The sequence below is a fragment of the Ammospiza caudacuta genome, chromosome 21 (assembly GCF_027887145.1).
Source record: "Ammospiza caudacuta isolate bAmmCau1 chromosome 21, bAmmCau1.pri, whole genome shotgun sequence".
NCBI lineage: Eukaryota > Metazoa > Chordata > Aves > Passeriformes > Passerellidae > Ammospiza > Ammospiza caudacuta.
The window spans coordinates 8,836,905-8,858,579 of record NC_080613.1 but is presented as its reverse complement, the minus strand read 5'-3'; positions in this window follow the sequence as shown (position 1 = coordinate 8,858,579).

The window sequence follows — 21,675 nt, the reverse complement described above, 5'->3', positions numbered from 1 at the left end:
TTGGACATGTGCAGGAATCAGGTGAGTGCTGCAGCTGAGTGCTCCCAGTGCAGAGGGAGAAGCATCCAGAGGGTTTTCCAGCAGAATTCCTGGGTGCCTTGGCTTCCAGCACCGTTCATTCCTCCTGCAGCAAAGCTGAATCCAGCACAGTGCAGGCTCACAAGTTCCCCATGGTGCAGGGAGCGGGCTCCATCTCAGCTCCAGATAGAACAGGCAGAAGTTGGATTTGAAGGAAAGCTGCAGGAGCTGTGAGAAATCATCATTTCAAGGGAGATTTTTTTGAGCTCTGCATTATGAGCATAAACCTCTCACAACAGGGGTGCTCCCAATGAATGGAGGTTGCTGTGCTTCATCAGCCCAAGTTCAGTTTGACACATCCCAGCTGGGTCCAAGCAGGCAGAGGGGGTAGGAAACTCTGACACTCCTTAAATCCTTCTGTATCTGCATATCTACAAATCTCCTAAAGCTCAGTGCCACACAGACTGCACCTAAGCAAAGCCAGCCCCAAACAGCTTCATTTGAGTGGGAATTTGGTGGTTTCCACTGTGCAAGAGAACATCAAAGATGAGAATTTTAGCACCAAACCCTAATGTTTCCATGGGGTGGACAGCACAGGGTTAGAGTTTATCAGTCATTTAGATAGTGTGGATTAAAAACTGAATCAAATCAAACAGACAGCAATAGTTTCACCTGTATCCCCAGCCATATTTTCATTTCAAGGAATGCTGCAATACTTAGTAAAACCCTAAGTAAGTCAAAGCAATTCAGATTCAAACAAAGCTCCCTTTTCTGATGAAAAAGCCTGTTCAAGGAGCAGAAGCTCCCCCCTGATTTGCCTGCAGTGATCTCTCCACAGTGCCAACACCACTGAGTGTAACCCTGCATGGCAGAGGCAGATGATTTAAGAGCTGCAATCCTCCTCCCCTCTCCAGCAATTTCTTGCACTTATGCACTCTCCAGTCCTGCTTGAAATGCCTGAAAGAAAAAGCCACTTGCGTCATCAGCTGCTTTTTTTTTCCTTTTAATGCCCAGCACAAATCATGGCTCAGTCACGACGTGGGCCTGGGTGTCAGGGACAGGCAGAGCTGCCACTGGCACAGGATCAGGTCAGTGCCACTCTGATTTGGGCACCTGGGCTGTTCAGTTTGGGGTTTAAGGCTGTTCTTGAGGGCTGCCTGTTCTTGGGTGGGACAGGGGACTTTTGGGACCCTGCTTGGTGGCAGGTGTCCCTGCCCTTAAAGCTGGATGAGATTTAAGGTCCCTTCCAAGCCAACCCATTCTGTGATTCCACCATTCTGAGGCCATTTTAGGATTGGGGAGCTGTCACTGTGATATTTTATGAAAAATCCCTTTGCCAGGATTTCTTCTCCTGGGAAGCTTCAGCTTCTCCCTGTTTTGCTGCTTTGGAATGTGATTTGGAGAATTGTTTACCCAGCATGTGAATTGTTTTAATTTAATGACCAATCCCAGCCAGCTGTGTCAGGACTCTGGTCAGTCATGGGTTTTTATTATTCATTCTTTTCTAGCCTTCTGATGTCTCCTTTCTCTTTAGTATAGTTTTAGTATAGCAATATAATATAATACAATATAATATAATACAATATAATATAATGCAATACAATATAAAACAATACAATATAATACAATACAATGTAATGTAATGTAATATGATATAATATAATATAATATAATATAATATGATATGATATGATATAATATAATATAATATAATATAATATAATATAATATAATATAATATAATATAATATAATATAATATAATATAATATAATATAATATAATATATCAGCCTTCTGAGAAACATGGAGTCAAATTCTCATCTCTAACTTCACCACAGGGAGCCCTGCCATGGGGAGCATCTGCATAAGGAGGCAGCCCTGGAGCTGTGAATAATTTACTGCACAGAACTGGGTTTATTCACTCTAGGAATTGTCAGACAAGTCCAACATTCCCACAGATGAGCTGATGGCAGAGGACAGGCTGGGAAGTTGCAGCATGGAGGGGGAGCACAGACTCTTTGTCCTCAGTGGGGCCTTCCTGCATGATTTGGGGTTGATTTTGTGCTCAGGGGGTCACAAGGTGCAAAGTGATGTCTCCAACCCTGAATTCTCCTCCTGCTGGGTCCATCCCTGCCCAGCCCAGTCTCCACCCTTCAGGCAGAGACTTCACCCTGCTGGAGGCCTTGGCTGCTCTTGGAGTGCAGCACTCACACTCAGGCAGGGATGCTTCACTGATGGAACCATGGAATGGTTTGGGTTGACCTTAAAGATCATCTTGGGACACCTCCCACTGTCCCAGGCTGCTCCCAATGTCCAGCCTGGCCTTGGGCACTGCCAGGGATCCAGGGGCAGCCACAGCTGCTCTGGGCACCCTGTGCCAGGGCCTGCCCACCCTCACAGGGAACAATTCCCAGTTCCCAATATCCCATCCAGCCCTGCCCTCTGGCAGTGGGAGCCATTCCCTGTGTCCTGTCCCTCTGTCCCTTGTCCCCAGTCCCTCTCCAGCTCTCCTGGAGCCCCTTTAGTCCCTGGCAGGGGTTCTGAGCTCTCCCTGAAGCCTTCTCTTGTCCAGGCTGAGCAACTCCAGCTCTCTCCATCTCCAGAGCACCTTCACAGTCCTCTCTGGACTCACTTCAGCAGCTCCACATCCTTCTTATGTCAGGGGCTGGCTGGGGAGTGCCAAATGAATTTGGGAGAAGTACAGTCCCTTTCTGAAGAGCTCTGTTAATATATCCAACAATTTCACATCAGACCTGAGCACTGCAGAGCTCATTTGCACAAGTTCAGCCTCTCAGCAGGTGGGAAAACCAGGGGCTTCACTCACACTGGGAGTTGCCAAACTCACACAGAGCTAATCTAATTGGAAGGTATTTATCTCATTTGAAAACATGTACCGAATTCAAATACATTTATCAGTCTGGTTGTGGAAGCCTGTCAGTCTGGCAGTGTCGGGTTCTCGGCTGTTTAGGTGACCTGGAAAGGCCCGGGGTGGCCTTGGACAGCCCGCGCTCCAAAGGACGAGAAGAGGCTTCAGATCTTTTCTCGGTCTCGGTGTTTATTAATTGTTTATCTAAAAGATTTTCTCTTGGCCCGACAGAGATCTGCACAGCAAGCCAGCCATGAGCACACTGAGAGCCCCCGGGGCGGTCACCTATCTTTATACTCAAAGTTACGCATACAATATTTATCAATTTTCCCCAATACCTTTTACCCTTATTAACCAGTGCACTTTTAGTAATAACCAATCCCAAAGTGCCAACATCACCACAGAAGACAGAGGCCAAGAAGAAGAAGAAGAAGGACAGGACACGCCCCAATTCCTCCATCTTACTTCTTTAGACCCCCCTGTACAGAAATCCTAAACCCTGTGTTTCACACTCTAATTAACTTATCCCTTCACCATTTACCCCAGTGAAATCCTCCCATCCTCATACAGGTGTCGTCTCCTGTGTAGGATCAAAGTGCAGCCACCAGACACTTCTGGCAACATTCCAGGACTCCCGAGCCCCCCAAGGGTGGTCTCAGTCACTCTGCATATCAGTCCTGAGGTGCTGAGATCCCACATGGCAGGATTTATGGGCCAGCTTCCCAAGCATTTCTGCAGTGGTGGAAGTGACTGCAGTGGTACAAACTATCCCTGCAGTTTGCATCAGGAGCACAACTCAGCCCTGCCAGCAGGAGAACTCAGCTGCAAGGTCTGATTGCACAGATTTGGGGGGACAAACACCAGGGCAGAAAGGGGGTGTTCCTTAAAGCTCCTCACTGAGACTGTTCCTTTCCCTGTGCATCTATCTGTGCCCCAGGGAAAGTGCAGCACCAAAATTCCCCAGGGAGCATCTCAGTCCTGCTGTGACAGCCCTGGAATGCTGCCAGAGCACCGGGAAACTCATCCTCAATCCCCACTCCCACTGCTGGGAATTCTGCTCCCTATTCAACCATTGCCACAGGAACACAGGACTGAGATCCTGGAGGCCTGGAACAATGAGCATCTCTCCTGGTGGGGATGATTTACACCGAGATTCCTCCACTCACTCAGAGGATAATGGGGCTGCAGGGTCACACTCTTCATCCAAAGCTTCGCTCTCATCTCCTCCAGGCTGCACACCCATCCCTGCCAGGTTGGAGAGGGATGCAGAGCTCTGGGCTCCCTTATTACAACCCTGCAGGAAGACAATGAAAAGAAAAAGTTAATGAGGTACTAATCATTATAGATTTGTAGTACATAATGCCATAAATACCCACTGCCATCGATTAAATGTAGTGGGGCAAAGACATCTAATCCATCATATCGGCCATTTGATTCTTCAAAATTCATTTCCTACTACCAGGGAGATGCCAGAGGCCCAATCTCCTGCCCAAAAGCTGGCACCATTCCCTCCCTTACCCATCACACTGTGCCCAGCCCAGACCTCCTGATAGGGATCTATGAGGTTCCACTGTAAATCCCACAGTGAGGAATTGGGAGCTTGGAGAGATAGGAAAAATAGGCAGGACAAGCTTAAATCCTGGATCCTTCCTCTGCAGGTTTTGTTTGTTTATTTATTTGTTTGTTGGTTTTCTTGCAGAGATGAGGCTTTTGGGAGAACAAATATTAGTTTTAATAAACAAACAAAAAAAAAAAAAAAAAAAAAAAAAAAGGAAAATCTGTTCTGGATGCCTTTAAGTTCTCCTAAAGTGTCAAATGGCCAAGAGAAAACAGATCAAAAAACCCTCTCAGAGATGTCATCACACCCAGAAGGCAGGAAAAGCACTCTGGCGTCTCTTAGGGAGACAAAGTGATAAAACCCGGCTACAACCAGGTGTAGGTGATGGGCAGTGCTGTGGTAAAGCCTGAGTAACTGCAGAGCAGCGGGCAGGCAAAGTGGCTGCGCTGGCAGCCGAGGATGAGACCAATTAGGGCTGCGATCCGTGCCCCACAGGCGCTAATGCCCCTGGATGGATCGCTAATGCTCTCAATTCCTGCTCATTAGCACCGGCAGCAAAGACAAGACAAGCGTGTTATGTCATCGCTTAAATCCTGTCACATTTCCCCAATGACTCTGATTACATTTTGAAATATTCATTCTCCTCCCCCGAGGCAGGACTGCCGTGCCCTGGAGCTCCAGATCCCGGGATTTGCTCCGAGCAAACTCTCACAGCCGGACTGAGCCCCTGCCTTCTGGGTGTGATGGCATCTCTGAGAGGGTTGTTTGATCTGTTTTCTCTTGGCCATTTGTCACTTTAGGAGAACTCAAGGCATTCAGAATAGATTTTAATATCAAGAACAGATTTTCCTTTTTTTTTGTTTTGTTTGTTGGTTTGTTTGTTTGTTTAAACTAACCCGGGTCCTCGGGAAAGAGGAATCCCCTGGTGGGAACATTCAAGGCATCAGTTCATGCTGCCCTAATTCTCCCCATGATTTTACACCTCTGACTGGGGTTACACTGAGTATTTTCCAGTCACCTTTGCACGAGGAGGGAGTTTGGGGCTGTGTATCCCTGCATGAGCAGGCACACTCCAGTTCAGTAAGCACAGAACACCTTGGCAGCATGAGGAGTCGATGGTTGTTGAGTCAAATGGCAGGAGTGAAAAGAATAAATATTTACAGACATATCCTGCACTGATCTGTGCCAGCTGGATTTATAGGAGCTCTCACTCAAAGGGGGGTATCAGCCTTTTCCCTTCAGTGCCCAGTGACCTGCTGGTGGGGTTGGGGGGGTTGGAAGGGCTGGAACTCCTCCCACAGGGACCCTGATCAGGGAATACCCAGGAACAGTCAGTACAGAGAGCAGCAGGGGTGGGAGGGCTGTGGAATCTGCTCTCATGCCTTGAAACCCAGGGCAGGGCACATGGAAATGGTCACAAACACATCCTGTCCAGGGGGAGGGAACATCAGGCCCATTCACATTCAAACCATTTCCACAACCATTTTGTAGATGCCACAGAGGGAGAAGACCTGTCCAGGGACACGTGGGACAGCCCAGAGCAGCTGTGCCATCCCCCAGCCACAGACCGAACCATCCCATCCCATCCCATCCCATCCCATCCCATCCCATCCCATCCCATCCCATCCCATCCCATCCCATCCCATCCCATCCCATCCCATCCCATCCCATCCCATCCCATCTTGGTTTCCCCAGGGCTGTGGAATTTGTGTTGCTGTAGATCTCCCTCTTACCTTCCCTTCAGCACTGCAGACAACACCAGGATTTGGTGAGCTTTTTGCTGCAGAATCTCCTGGGAAAAGGCTGAATTGCTTTTGTTCCAGCAGCTGAGGGTTTCAGAGCTTGCTTATGAAAGCAGGGAAAGGAAGAAATGGAAGAAAAGGAAGAAAGGAAGAAGTGGATGGAGTCAGATGTGCTTTAAGAGGAAGGGTTTACACTAGATGGCACCTGATCTCACCACTTTGGATGCAGAAGGTAAAGCCAGCAGGGTTACTGTAGGGAATGATGTTATTCCTTCCCCAGGAGCTGCCTTTGTGGCCCTCCCTGAGCTCCCAGCCGTGCAGGAGGAGCTAGGGGGTGGAATGAGATGGTTTTTAAGGTCCCTTCCAACCCAAACCAGTCTGTGATTGTACAACCTGAGCTAGAGCTGCCCACCCCACCATCCTCTTTCTGCCCCTACATACCATCAATGAGATTCCCATTAAAAAAAGCTGGTAAATAAATACAATCTAAATGGTGAGTGAGGAAATGATTTCTCTACAGAGGAAGAACCAGCAACAAGTCTCAGCTGTCTCCTGAATTATTTTGCCTCCTCTTGGATCCCCCCTGGACTGGGGAAGGGATTTCTGTAGGGAATGATGTTATTCCTTCCCCAGGAGCTGCCTTTGTGGCCCTCCCTGAGCTCCCAGCCATGCAGGAGGAGCAGCTCACCCTGCAGCCAGCACTGCTGTGAATGTTAAACACCCTTTGCATAACCCCACTCATAATCTCTCTCCAGGTGCTGGAGTTCCCTGCTTGGCTCAGCCCGAGCTGCTTCCAGAGCCACTTCCAGAGGCTAAACATGCCCAGCCTGTTTGCAGGCAGGTTCCTCTCACTGGAAGCACAACTTCCCTCCTGGAGGGAGTAAGAAGGGCTCTGTCCCTCAGGGACTTAACTCTGAGGCAGCAAAGCCTCTGCAGGGCTGTGACGTGATAATCCACCCTGAGCACTGCACAGTGGTGACATGGGCACCTGGGGACACTCCAGCTCTGCCACAGGGGTGTGACCGTGTTCACAGGGGTCTGAGGATGAGGGAAGAGACGAGGATCTGACTCCATGTTTCAGAAGGTTTGATTTATTATTTTATGATATATATTACATTGAAACTACACTAAAAGAATAGAAGGAAAGGTTCATCTCAGGAGGCTAGCTAAGAATAGAAAAAGAAAGAATGATAACAAAGGTTTGTGGCTCAGACTCTGTCCAAACCAGCTGACTGTGATTGGCCATTAATTAGAAACAACCCCATGAGACCAATCCCAGATGCACCTGTTGCATTCCACAGCAGCAGATAATCATTGTTTACATTTTGTTCCTGAGGCCTTTCAGCTTCTCAGGAGGAAAAATCCTAAGGAAAGGATTTTCATGAAAAGATGTCTGTGACACAGGGGTGGCACAGAGACACCAGCGCCCAGGCCCTGATTTCACACACTCCCTGAAAGGATAGGGAACGTGCTGAATGTAGCCACATTTCTCTTCACAGAGAAAATCAAGGCACAATTCTTCTCAATAATATTTCTGGGTTTCACATTCTCTGAACATCAGAGAAAGAAAACACAATTCTTATCATTTGCTGTGCCTGTGTTTGTGCAAAAGCAGAATGCAGTATGGAGATTGTTTACCCAGAGTGAGGATGTTTTGTTTCCTTGGCTATCAGGGCCAGGTGTGTGTGTGTGTGTGTGTGTGTGTGTGTGTTAGGACAGTCACGAGATTCAGTGCAGTGTGTGCAGAGTTGAGTGCTTGGGAGATTCAGTTTTAGATGTACAGAATAATAAAGTATAATAAAGTATAATAATCAAGTATAATAAATTAGCCCAATATCAATGGAGTCCTCTTCATCATTCCTCCTTCGTTGGGGCCTTCTCAGCACAGCTATAGCTGAAGAAACAAAATAAGTGGCCGTGGTTTCAGCAGCCCATAGAGGATGAAGGGTTTGCAGGAACCACTGCTCCACACACATCCACACACACATGGAATGAGTCAGGGAATTGCTGTGGGAGAAGAGGGAAGAGCTGCCAGCTGGGAAGAGGAGAAGAGGGGCTGAGCCTCAGGCTGCTGTGGTGCAGCACATCCTTCCTCCTGCTGCCATCAGTCAATTCCTGAATTACCAGCCTGAACCTGGATCTAGGCAGGATGGATGGGCCTTGGAGCAAGCTGGTCTCTAGGAGGTGGAATAAGATGGTTTTAAGGTCCCTTCCAACCCAAACCAGTCTGTGATTGTACAACCTGAGCTAGAGCTGCCCACTCAATCATCCACTTTCTGCCCCTAAGTACCATCAATGAGATTCCCATTAAAAAATACTGGTAAATAAATAAAATCTAAATGGTGAGTGAGGAGATGATTTCTCTACAGAGGCAGAACCAGCAACAAGTCTCAGCTGTCTCCTGAATTATTTTGCCTCCTCTTGGATCCCCCCTGGGTTGGGGAAGGGATTTCTGCTCCTGGCAGCTCCACAGCACCTCTGTCACGTGTCTCAGAGTGTAAGGTCACAGTCGTGCTGCTCTGAAGACATTTGCAGGGAAATTACTCTGCCTCTCCCAAGCACAGACACTCATTGCTTCAGCAGGAGGCAGCGAGCAGATTACATGAGATAATTTAGTAGCTGACATTAAAAACACCTCATTTAGCCTGGAATAAAAATATCTTCATTCAACCTAAACCATATTAAGATAACTGAATTCAGAGTAGGCTTTGAGTAGCTGCTCACCTGGGCAGCTGAATGAAGACTCCAAATCAACATCTGCCTGTCACTGTGTCTCTGCTGGAAAGCAGCAATGCCAGCAGGGACTGTGGGAGCAGAAGGGTCCTCATGGGGCCTAAACCTCCCTCCCTGCTACAACAGATTGAATTTCCCAGCTTTCCTGGATGAATTGCTTCTTACCTTCTCCCTGGTGTGGGCCAAGGCCTCCAGCTAAGAGAGCAAAGATGAATTTTGCTGCATCTCAAGCAGCTGTTGCTCTGCTTGGTTTAATGCTGTGCTGTGAGCAGAGCCATGGCTGCAGAGAGAGAGTTAATAATATCCTGAATGAGACAAGAGACAGGGAGAGGAGATGAAATGGGATGCAGGGAGGAGGGATACTTTAAACACTGGTTTATCTGACAAATTCTGCAATTACACATCCTCTACTCTGCTTTCCAGCAGACAGATGGAAACAATTTTTACATGGCTTAAGCAGAGGAGAAGCAAATGAACTCTTGCTCCCAGTGCAAGGCTCAACAGCACAGGTACCACCTCTGTAACCTTTGGAGATGTCCATAATTAAGGAATTACCAAAAAAAGGGAGATAAAATCCTTGTCTGCCCCATTTTGGGGGCAGCAGGTGCTCTGAGGTGTTTGGGATTCACTCAGGCACCAGTTCAGGAGAATCTTCCCCCAGCAGCTCCAAGTTCCTGCTTTTCAGCAGCAGCTCCCAGAGCTCTTTGTGCACAGGTGTTACCACTCCTGCTTCCCAGCAGCTCCAAAAGCACCACTGGCAATGCCCAGAGTGTTCTAATTTGGGATTCTCCATCTCAGCACCTCATTTCCTCTTATCCAGAAGAGTCAGAATTTGCCATTCCCCCTGCCACAGAGGCTGCCAGCAGTGCAAGGTGCTGGTGCTCCCTGTAGCTGCCCAGGTAGGAAGGACTCCCTGCAGGTGCACAGGTACTGTCCCAGCCCTCTGCTCCCACCACACCCTCAGCACAGCCTTTTTCAGAGAAAAACAATTAAATCAAAGCCCTGTGGCACACTGGTCCCTTGGATTCCTTCCAGAGGTACCCCAAGCTCTTCAGGCTCTGTGGGTGCCCAGCTCATGGCTGGGGGTGCTCCAGTTCCCACCTGTTGGGGAAGATGAAACAGGAAAGCCTTATAAATATGATTGCCTGGCAAAAGATTTTGAGAATATGGAAACTATAAGTGAGATTGAAATGAAAGCAAGCTTTGAGATCCCTCAGTTACTGAACAACTGGAAAACAATGGTGTGGCCAGCTGAAGGTGATCCCCTTTGGATGGAACAACACCCTCTGCTTGCAGACAGGCCCAAGGGTCAGAGCAGACCCTACAGCTTGGCATAAGGGGCCCAAAGAGGAGTTTTTAGGGTTTAAAATGTAACACAGTGTGGTAATGTAATGATTTTTATAGGCTGTATGTAAATGCTGTAGGATTTGTATCTTGTACTAGATTGGTTAGTGAGAATTAGAATATTCAACACAGAAGGAGATTTATTGTATTCTAACGGGAACCTTGCTCTCTTAGTCTTTTACTCTCTTACACTTTTGCTCTCTCACCCTCTCTCCCCCTCTCTTCTCTCATTCCTGCTCTGAGCTGTGTTTGGCAGCTCCCAGCAGGGCCCTGCACCCAGGCCCTTTGCAATAAACCCCAAGTTCCAGACCTGGCAGCAGAGATCTCTCGTCTCTGTCCGTCCCAACCATCCTACCCCCGATGCTCCTACACACACCCTATCTCTGAACACAGCACAACATCTGCCACAGGGATTTGGTCTGAGCTGACACTTTTTGGGTCAGATGCTCCTGAAAGTGATGGACAGAGGGAGCTCCAGCCATGAGGACAAACTCACCCAGTATCAATTGCAGCAGCACCTTTGGCTGCAACAGAGCTGCCTGATTGAAAATCTTAGGATATCCTGAGCTGGAAAGAACCCACAAGAATCATCAATGTTCAACTCCTGGCCCTGCACAGGGCAACCGAAACAATCCCACCTTGTGCCTGAGGGCATTGTCCGAAATGCTTCTTGAACCCCTGAGGACCAGACCCCAGGGAATCCCTCCAAAGGCTGCCTGGATGGGGCTTGGAGCATGAAACCAAGCTCTGCCTGTCCATGCACTGCAGGAAACGCTGCTAAACCAGAGGAGATGTCACTGTCCTTCTGGATTTGCTCCCTGGAGCTCTGTCAGGGAAGTCAGAAGGCATTTGGCATGTGCAGCTGAATATCAGACTTACAATGAGGATGTCTGGGCTTGTTTCCCAGCTTTGAGACTGACATACTTTGCAAGCTCAGTCAGTTCTCCTTCCTCCCCAGGCCGGATTTCATCCCACTCTGCACCTTCCCCAGTCATTTTGTACCTGCACAAAGCATTAACCCAGCCAGAACATTTTGCTCACTTAGATGGGTGTCACATCTAACACCAAGAGGGGAGTGCTCTCAGCATCACTTAATGAGGCTTTTCTGCTTTGCATAAAAACTTGGCAATGAGCAGGGCAGGATGACAAAGGAGGAGGAGAGCTGCCAGCTGCCAGGCAGGAGAGACAGACAGCTCCTGTCACCCTCCTCCTCCCTGGACACAGGCAGGGTGGGCTGGGAAGGCAGCCAGGCTGCTGTTTTGGGGCTCCAGCAGGATCTGTGTTCACACCTCAGCCCACAGGGGCTGTGTTAACCTCTCATCCCTGCCCTGCCAGCAGTGTGCCTGTCCCAGATCCCAGCATTACCCCAGCTTTGTGAAGTTATTACTGTATTATTGCTCCCTGCAAACCTCCAGCTCTTCCAATCCACACAACCCAAGGCTGGTGCAGCCAATTTCTCCTCCCTGAGCTCTGCCAGGAGCCTTCCCTTCTGACAGCCTCCAGTCCCCTTTCTCCTGCTACCAATAAACACTCCCCAGGGTTTCAATTTTTCCTTATCCAAGTTCCTTCTTGTGTTCCCTTGCAGGATTTTTATGGGGGAAGATGCAGCTGGGTGACCCCTGCTCTACTGCTTGATGGAAATGGTTCTTTTTCCCCTTTTCCCCTTTTTTCCTCCCTTTTTCCCTTTGCTCCCATGGCACAGAGAGGCTCTCAAAGCTGCAGAGGAACCTCAGGCTGGGTGAGTCCCATCTGCAGCTCCCTCTGGGCTATTTGGGGACACCAAAGGGTAGAGTCTCCAATGCCACCTCAGCTTCCCACCCCTCCTTCTGTCTCCTTGAACTGCCCACAGCCTTGCTGGCTCAGAATGAGCCTTTCCTTCCCAAGAAAATGGAGATTTTTAGTTTCAAACAAGTTTCTGGTGACAGGATATTTGCTGAGTGTTGGCACAATAATTATTGTTGGAATTAATTTGTCTCTGTGAGTGGTCAGTGCTGGGGCAGAGGCTGCAGCTCTGTTTGCACCACCCAGGCTGTTCCTGCAGCTCCTGAGCTGCTCTCCCTGCAGGATGAGCCCTGTTCCACAGCATTTTAGCAGAGTTTATTAGGAGACACTGCTCAGTGTTTGATCTTGGGAGCTTTTCTCCCCCTGGTACAACCCAGAGCATTTAAGTGGTAAATGAGATGCATTTGGGATATGTATAAAAATGCAGAGCCATAGGCCAGGAGGCCGCTAGCATTGTTAACCTTGGGAATTCTGAATTACCCTTTAGGCAGGGGACTTGGCAGGGATTTTAACAAGAAATTCTAGAAAAAGCAAGGCTTGTTCTCTCATGGGTGACTATGCAGCCTGCAGCAAATTGTAAAAGACTTTTTTTTTTTTTTTTTGCAAACACTACTGATCTTCCTTTGGCTTTCTAAGAACCAAATAATTTCCCTGATTTGGGGCATAGGGACACATCCTCCAAAACCAGGACTGTCTGTAGTGATGCACATTTAAATATCAACCTGCTACACCAAAGATCCTCATTCCCCAAGCACCAGACTCTGGTCACCTCCTTCTCCTGAAGGCACAGAAAAACCCAAATTTTAATAGGCTGAGTGCTTGCTGTTGCTATAAACAGCAACACAGAGCAGACAGGAGCTCAAGTCTAAGTGTCACATCAGGACACTGCAAAAATCCCCAACACTGGGGTGTTGTGACACCAGAACAGCAACTGAGACCTTTTATTTGATATATAGCACAGGAGTCTTTAGAACAGCTTGGAGAGAGAAAACCCTTAAAGCCCAGATTTAAGTGGAAAATAGCATGAAAGCCAACGTGGCTAATGATCTGACAAGGAACACTCGAGGCTAATTTAGGACTTCTTTAAGTAGAATGTTTGATTGGGCACCAGAAAGGCATTAAATCATCTAAGTGCTCCTTGGGAAAAGCATCTGTCATGAGGCTGTGGTGGGAAAGTTGGAGCGAGGTTGGGGAACACAGAGATGAAGAGAACAGAGTGATCTGGGGAAAGAAGAGATGGCAGCAGCCACTGACACTGCTGACTGCAAGGAACACAGGGGAGGACAGTACCACAGCCAGGGTACACGCTTCATCTGCACATCCTACCCTTTGGCCAGGGTAATTTAGGACTTCTGAAACAAAATCAGTCCTTAAAGAAACTCAACCCATGGCTCTGGTTGCCCTGGGCAGCCCCACCCAGGGTGTCACTCCTGGCTCTCTCTGGAGGGCTCAGGAGATGAATTTCAGCTCAGCTCTTGGCTCAGGCTGTGCTGTGTCATGTGTGGGTTTGTGCCTGGGTTCCTGACTGGTGTCCTGGGGACCTACCTGGAAATGAGAGTTCTGGATGTCTGGAAATGATTCCTGACCAACCTAGAGCTCCTCTCCTTCTCACACAGGTGCTGTGCTCTCCTTGGTGAATGCCTCAGGTTGGAAATGGGGCTGTGTGTTCTATCCCCATCTGTGAGAGCTGGGGCAGCTCTCTGCTGTCCATGGGGCAGTTGTTTCTTTCTCTCTCCCACAGCCAACCCTCCCTCCAGGAGATCTCTGCTGTCCATGGCCACTGAGTGTCCCTGCAGGGCTGATCCAATGCCAGCATCCCATGGGGAGATGCTGCGCCCAGGGCAGGAGCCAAGCATTCCTGCCTGGATCCAATCTGAGCCTGGCACAGCACAGCAGCCTCTGCCCCCTGCATTGCCAGAGGAGCAGCTTTCTGCTGCCCTGCATGGCCAGAGGGAGCCCAGGCCCATCTGCAGCAGCCCTGGAGCTGCAGAGGAAAACTCCCCCCTTGTGCAGGATCCCTGCTGCAGCAGAGCCACAGCTGGCACTGCAGGAGGGCTGAGCCCCCCTGGGATGGGGCTGGGACACCGCCCTGGCACACAGGGGGCAGGGCATGGTCTGACTATGGCAGTGGTGTTTTGTATTGCATTTTTTTATTTTATTTATATTTTCTTCCCTAATAAAGAACTGTTATTCCTGCTCCCATATCTTTACCTGACAGCCCCTTAATTTCAAAATGATAATAATTCAGAGGGAGGGGTTTACATTTTCCATTTCATGGGAGGTTCCTGCCTTCCTTAGCAGACACCTGTCTGTTCAAACCAAGACAGTGAGGATGCTCCCCTCTGCTCCCTGTTCATCCTCCCTGGAACAACAACTCCTTTCTGCTGCTCCCAGCAGGGATCTCATGCCCCAAGGAGCTTTGATGCTGTGCCCAGGCTGTGGGGTGGTGTATGCCATGTGATATGGCAAAAAAAAAAAAAAAAAGGGTGAGGAGTGATCATTGATCAGTTGTGTTGTCACATTGCAGTTCCAGAGCCTGGGCAGCAGCAGTCACTGGATGAGAAGAAGCAAGTTAAAAAGGGCATGAAAATGAGGTGTTTGCCACCAAAGCAGCCAGGTTCAGCTTTGAAGAGGAAACTCCTGTCATCTGATTTAGATGAGAGGCTGCCCAACCTGCTGGCTGCTATTTTTGCTTTGCTGTGCAGGCACCTGAAGCCAAAGGCTGCCTCCCCTCTTGTTTCTGGTGGTATGTTTTGTGGGAGGTGTGGGGCTTGGCTTTTCCTGCTCTGCCTTTTACCCGGCAGAGGTCAGGAGCCAGCCCTGCCTGGAGCATCCCCACTGCCCTCTGCAGTCATGGGATGGTGACAAAGCCCTCCCACAGCAGCATTTGCTCTTCTTTGATGCCATTTGAGCAGTTTTGGGTGCTCCTTTTGAATAGCCAACAGCTGATGAATAACCTGGTGCTTCACACGTGATTACAGTCCTCACAGTCTGGATCAATAAATACAATAAGCTTGAGCAGGCTGCTGTTGTGAGCTCTTTAAAACCATATCCTCTATTAGAGACAGCAATCGATGGTGCTTATTCCAGTTTAGCAGTGATTATGTGCTGGTTACTGCAAAAAGCCACCTGCAACCCAAAGTGGGGACTGTAACTTCCTGCTGGTGTACAGCACACCTGTCCTGCTCTAGAAATACAAGTTTTTAATTAAAGTGGATGAAGTGCTTCAGAAAACGCAATGTTCTTGTTTAAATACCAACCATCAGTCATGGCCAAGGGATTTAAACAGGGAAGTTTGGGCTTTCTGCAAATAAATGTGTATCTGGTGTCTCTTTTAGCTCAGTGCAATCCATCCTGAGTGTCAGCCCTGAATTCCATGTGCTCTCTAAATGAGGGGGAGAGGAGGAAAGGGATATTGTGTGTATATATACAAGGATTCTGCCCCAATGCAAGAAATAATTCAGCTCCCTCGGTGTGAGCAGGGCCCTTCCTGGGGCTCACTCAATGTTTCCTGTCTGGATCAGGAGCTGGGAGCTGATGACTCAGCCCACGTGCAGGAATTATTCACTTGTGCCTGCATGGAAATGACAGTTCACGTTCCAGCTGTGGATTTTGTGGGGTGGATTTGGGTATCTGGTACTTCAGTGTCCTTCAAACATTGCAGCTTTGTTGGATTCTTGTTCCTGTGGGCTGAGCCTTTGGCAGTGGCCCTTCTGCATTCCAGGGGTTGTGTATGGAAAACTGTGTATTTGCAGGAGCAAATCCAGGGAGCTCAGGGCTCTGGGATGCAGGGGGAGCAGGCCAGCACTCAGCTGCTGGATGCTGAAGTAGCCACACTCCTTCCCATGTCCTCCATGCCCAGAACAGCCACATCTTGTCCTGGCTCCAGGCCCTGCAAAGTCATTCCCAAAGTCTTCTGGAAAGAACTGGTCAGCAGGTAGAGGTGGGGAGGGGCAGGAAAAAGAAGTCACATTACTTGTGTCTGTATCTTAGAGCTGTAAAACCCAGCAGCCTTCTCCTCCTTTGCCTTCTGCATTCCCAAAATAGTTTAATCATATTTTGCTTGGATTTTTCCTAGGTATTGCTCTGTTCTGGGGGATTTACAGTCCTGTAGAGAAACTCATGGCTTTGCAATGCAAAAAAGCCCCAGGCTACTTGCATGTGTGAGATGATTTATTGTTCTTGATAATCAATTTTTTACTGCAGCTGTTTCAGGTTAATCCTGCTATTAATATCCTGAAACCACTGAAGTGCAATCCCATTACACAGAGCCCAAACTCTGCTCCTGAGCCTGTGGCACAGTCAGGCAGATCATTGCAGCCCCTGCTCCAGCAGCTCTGAAATTCTGTGACCAAATGGCCCTGGGCTGCTTTGGTGGTGGCCACTTGCTGGGGAGCTCATTCTGCCAGCGTGAGGCTCAATGCTGGGCAGAGCGTGAAGGTGCTGGATGAGGGAGTGGAAAAATAGATTGATTTTATTTTCCCCTGCAGCTGAGAGCTGTCTGGCAAATCACAATGGAAATCAAGCAGGATGGAGCAGGGGTTTGATCTGGGGAGGGGAGAGCAGTGGGAGAAGCAGGGGGTAATTCAGGTAAACTGAGTGGACTTGATTTTGTACTGAGCTGGGTAATTAAGAGTCCAAACTGGGCAGCAGCCTTTGGGTTGGTTTTGACAAAATCAGAACCAGGTCGTGCAGGCTGTGGGTTTATTTTTGGCTTTTTCCCATAGTCCTGCAGCAGTGGATGGGGATAGTGAGCACAGGGATGTAGAGCTTGGATTTTCAAAGGCATTAAGGCTAAATATAGACATTGGTTATTAAGATTTTTCCGTGAATGTTGTAAACAAATTAGTTCCACTAGGTAGCTATCTGCATGCCTAGGTGCTTATGTACCTCTGAAAAACCTTCCTGGAGGAGCTATTTGTTGTCTGGCTTCAGTCTCCAAACTTTCTGAGCTGGGAGAGAGGGAAGTTCACCTTCCTGGGGTAATTCCAAGCATTTGGTTGAACTTGTGCAGTGAAGAGTCTATCGCTCCACTGCCTTTATGGAGAAAAATCTGCTTCATTTAGCAGGCAGGAGCCCTGCAGCTGAGTGATGTGAACAGTCCCATGACACCAGCAACTCTTGTTCTACATCTCCTCAGGCCCCAGAGGCTGCAGGGATATTTGCTGGAGCTCCAGACATTGTCACTTCCAGGCATCACTTTTGTTTGAACAAGTGCTGGAGAAGGATCCCCCTGCACCCGCAGCTCCATCCCTCATGGCCTGGAAATTCATCAGCTGCTCGAGGCTGCTTGGCATCACTGCTGCAGTGTTTTGTTATTGTCACACATTTCCATTTCTCCCGAGCTTATGATAAGCATCCAAATTAAACTGCGGCCTCCAATGTTTTTGATATTTCCAGGCAATATTGATAATGAAGCTTGTGCTGTGCTGTGTCATTTACTCAAAGAGCTGCGAGCACCAAACAATCTCCGTACACAGGGATTGTCTCATCCATCACTGCGAGTCAGTGTGACTGCACCACGGTGCACAGTGACATTACCCAGGGATTTGGGGCAGAGAAAGTGGAACTGAGAAGCCAAAAGATCTTTTATGGTGGGGGAAAACGAAGATTTTCTGTGTGTTTCTTCCCTGTGGAGTGGGGGTAATGCTCTAGTGAAGAACTGGAAGTTGCCTTCAGCAGCCAAAACTTTGGTGCTGCCCATTACAGGATGTGGTGGTGTTTGAGGATCCCCAGGGCAAAGGAAGAGATGAGAATCTTGACTCCATGTTTCAGAAGGCTGATTTATTAATTTATTATATATATATTATATTAAAAGAAACGATATACTGAAACAATATAAAGAATGGGAAAAGCGTCATCAGAAGGCTAAAACAAGAATAATAATAAAAACCCCTGACCAGAGAATCTGACACAGCTGGACTGGGATTGGTCATGAAGTAAAAAAACAATTCACATTGAACCAATCAAAGATTCACCTGTTGTTAAGCAACCTCCAGACCACATTCCAAGCAATCAGATAATCATTGTTTACATTTCTTTTCTGAGACTTCTCAGCTTCTCAGGAGAAAAATCCTAGCAAAAAGATTTTAATAAAATATGTCAGTGACAACAGGAGATGCTGTTTATTGCTGTAGTTACTTCAGGAGCTGCTTTGCTTTGCTGTCACATCCAAAAATCCTGGTCCAGACCAGGGTTCATGAGGGCCCTCCCAGGATGTTCCCTGATGGAGGAATCTCAGTGGATTGGACACAGATGCCCCATGGGGAACACTCAGTCTCGTGTCCATTTATCTTCCCAGCCACATCCTTTGCAAAGGCCACCTGACCTCTGATTAAGGATGGAGGCCAGGAGATGTCAGGGAAAGAGGAATGGAGATTTCCTTTGGTGGACAAGGAATTAATAAGCTCTGCTGACACTTCATCCCAACAGAAGAACATATAAACAGAGCTCCCACGCTGGCTCTTACAAAATATCCTGATTTATGTGAAACTGAGCCTGATGGGTGATGTAAGGCACTGGCACAGCCAAGCATCACCCCAAAGCAGCTCTCTTATCCTGAAGGAGGAGAACAGGGGCTGACACAGAAATATGGCTTTTTAAACTGCTTTTTAAAAAATCAATCCTTACAATATCAATGTAAGTCCATTCTGGTGTAATTCCATCACTGCAATCGGGTTACTCCGGGCTTTAAATCGTCCTTGATCACAGAGCAGCTCCAGATGATAAATGGAGCTTTCTTTCTCATTTTGGGATATTTGGGCCAAATTCTTGGCACAGGTCAGGTACAGATAAGTGGCACCAATTTGTGCATTTCAGGGTTTAATTGATTTTTCTATGTAAATTCTACTGTTATGCAGTACTTTGATTTTAATACTCTTTTCATAAATGAAAAATTCATCCAAAATATGAATGCTGGTTAATAATCATTCACCGACCATATTTTAATAATCAACCAGTGATGTTTTATCAACATCCAGCAGCTGCATCACCTCAGTGCATTTCTGTGAATGAATTAAACCTCAGAAGAGAGAGATCAGCTCAGTTCCCAGGGGCGAACACAAAACCTCTTTGAAAGAGCAGACAATTGCACAGAATAACAGTTTAACTTGGGGAATGGAGAATAATAACGGATCCAATTGAAAGTGCAAGGGAATTTAGAGAGGAAAAAATGTAATTACCTGCTCTGGAAAGGAGCCAGACACTGTTTAAAGTCTCATTCTTCCCAAATATGTCTGGGAATCTTTAATGACAGCAGGATCATGAGACATGGCATGTGAGAAAAGCAAAAACAAGCTGTATTTTTTTTTTCCTTGATTCTAGAAATATAGAAAGCCCTATAATCTAGAAATATCTGCTGGTATTTCAGGAACCTGTGTGACACAAGCTTGGAGTTGTGACCCAGTGTAGAACAAAAGCAGAATGAGAAGAGATGCATCTCTAAAATACAAATAAGTATTTATTGCTTGCAGGAAAATAAAAAAGCTTTTGGAAAAAGAATGACAATTAAGTAAGAGATGTGTTTAATTTAATTTTCATTATTGTGAACTGTGAAAACAGCTAAAAGAAAAAGAAAATCCTTTCATTTGTTTATTTTAATAATTTGTTTTCCCATCCTAGAGAGCATGACCAGCCTCAGCCTCCTATAAATATCCTTCCTTCAGTCTCTGATGAATGTGAGGTGCATGAAATTTAGGATTGGTGAAGTTTATCATCCTCTGATATCTTTTGCCCAGTGCTGGACAAATAAAGGAATGATAATGTCAGTGTCAGCAAGAGCTGCCTCCTCTAATAGCAAGTGACAAGCCCATGTTCCCTGAGTCTGAGGGAATAAAAGCCAAGCTCAGAAGTGCTCCTGATGCTAATTAATTATCAACCAATTTCTGGTAAAATTCAAGTGGTTCCAGCAGCTTTTATTTATACCTGTGCAAGTCTGAGGGTTGGAAATGATGGGTTTTGGTTTGTTTTTGTTTTTGCAACCAGCAAGAAGTGATTTTTTTCAAACATTAAGTGAATGGGGAAGTTGTTCCAACAGCTTTTGGATTCACATGTGTTTCATGTGACACACACCATGAGGTTTCAATTAGCTTTTGGGCAATTGTAAACTAGTACAACCAAGTAAAAGACTGTTTTAAATATGAACTGTTGTTGTTTTAATTATGAACTGTTGTTGTCTCCATTTGTTAACTGTCAAAATGAAATAGCTAAAAACTCATCACGTGTTTTTTAAAGTAACCTAGAGCTGAAATTTGGAGGGATTTTTGTCTGAAAATTTAATGTGATCAGCACCAAAGTATTTCAGGGGGCAGAAAAGGGCAGTGTTCTCATTATCACCTTACAGACCGAAGCTGTGAGTGTGAAAATCACCATCACCCAGGAGAAAAAACAAACCCCAGTGCTGCCTGTGGCTTCAGGGCAGAGCCAGACCCCTTTGGACCTCTTTGCTCCAAACCCTGTTTGATCCCTGGTATCTCCTTCAGAGCATCCTGCTCTGGGGTCACCTCTGGGTTCAGCTCAAGTGATTTAATTAACAGGGAACATTCCTGAAAACACAGGAGCAGCTAATGAGCATGGTGGGTTTTGGATGGGACTGGGGCTCAGGGGGTCAGAGGGAGACTTTAATGATTTTGTGGCCTTGGTGTGAGGTGAGAGGAGGGCAGGGGCTTTTGGGGCTTGGGGTCAGATGAGAAGAATCTCATTTCTGGGTTGTTGCTGCTCTAAAGGAGCCTGGATCTGCCCCAGCTGACCCCACCAGGTTTTTTTTTGGCTGTGACATATTTTGGAATAGAGACAGCATGTCAGGGTGGTTTGGAAGTAAATGATGCCCCTTCCACCCCAAACCATTCTATGATTTCCTGTGACAACCTGAGCGTGTCCCCTTGCTGGAGCTGCCCCATCTGTGACAGATGATGTAGGACCAGATTTCCTGGGTTTTCCTTCAGCCAGTACAGCCTGGCTGTGATGCCACAGCTCCCAGTGCCCCATCCCAGCACCCGAGCCTTCCTTCAAACCCCAGAATTATGGTCTGAGCCCTTCTCCCCATCTTTCCTTTTATCTTTCACTGAAGCAAAAATCCCCCTGAATGGATGGGCACGCTAAACCCATTCACTTAACCGCTGAGCCCAGCTGAAGGTCACCCTGAAAACACTCATAATTCCTATTCAGCACTATAAATATGCATTTGATTCATTGTCTCCTGTCCCTTCCATCACGGGGGATGGAGGAGGCGGGCCGGCAGCCCCCCCGCCTCTCCCGGCAGCGATGAGTCACTGTCCTGGCTCAGAGGCTTCATCAGAGCGATATTATTTGACAATAATTGTAATTTATGCTCTGAAAGTGCCGGGGGACCTGCGTTCAGGGCTTTCAATGGCCCCTGGGATGTGATGGGTGAGGGTTGGGTGGGATGGGGGTGTTTGGGGGATGCTTGGGAGCCCCTGGCCAAGGATGTCCAGGATGGTTTTAAAGCCCTCAGAGCACCAGTGGCTCTGGTATCACACAGGTGGGTGACACCAGCAGTAGGGAGGAGATGCCACAGCCCAGGAGAGACCAAAGCATCCCTGGTGCCCTTGTCACTGCTCATCCAGGGGCTGCCGCAGTTTCAGCGATTAGAAAGCACGAAAGAAACCAAACC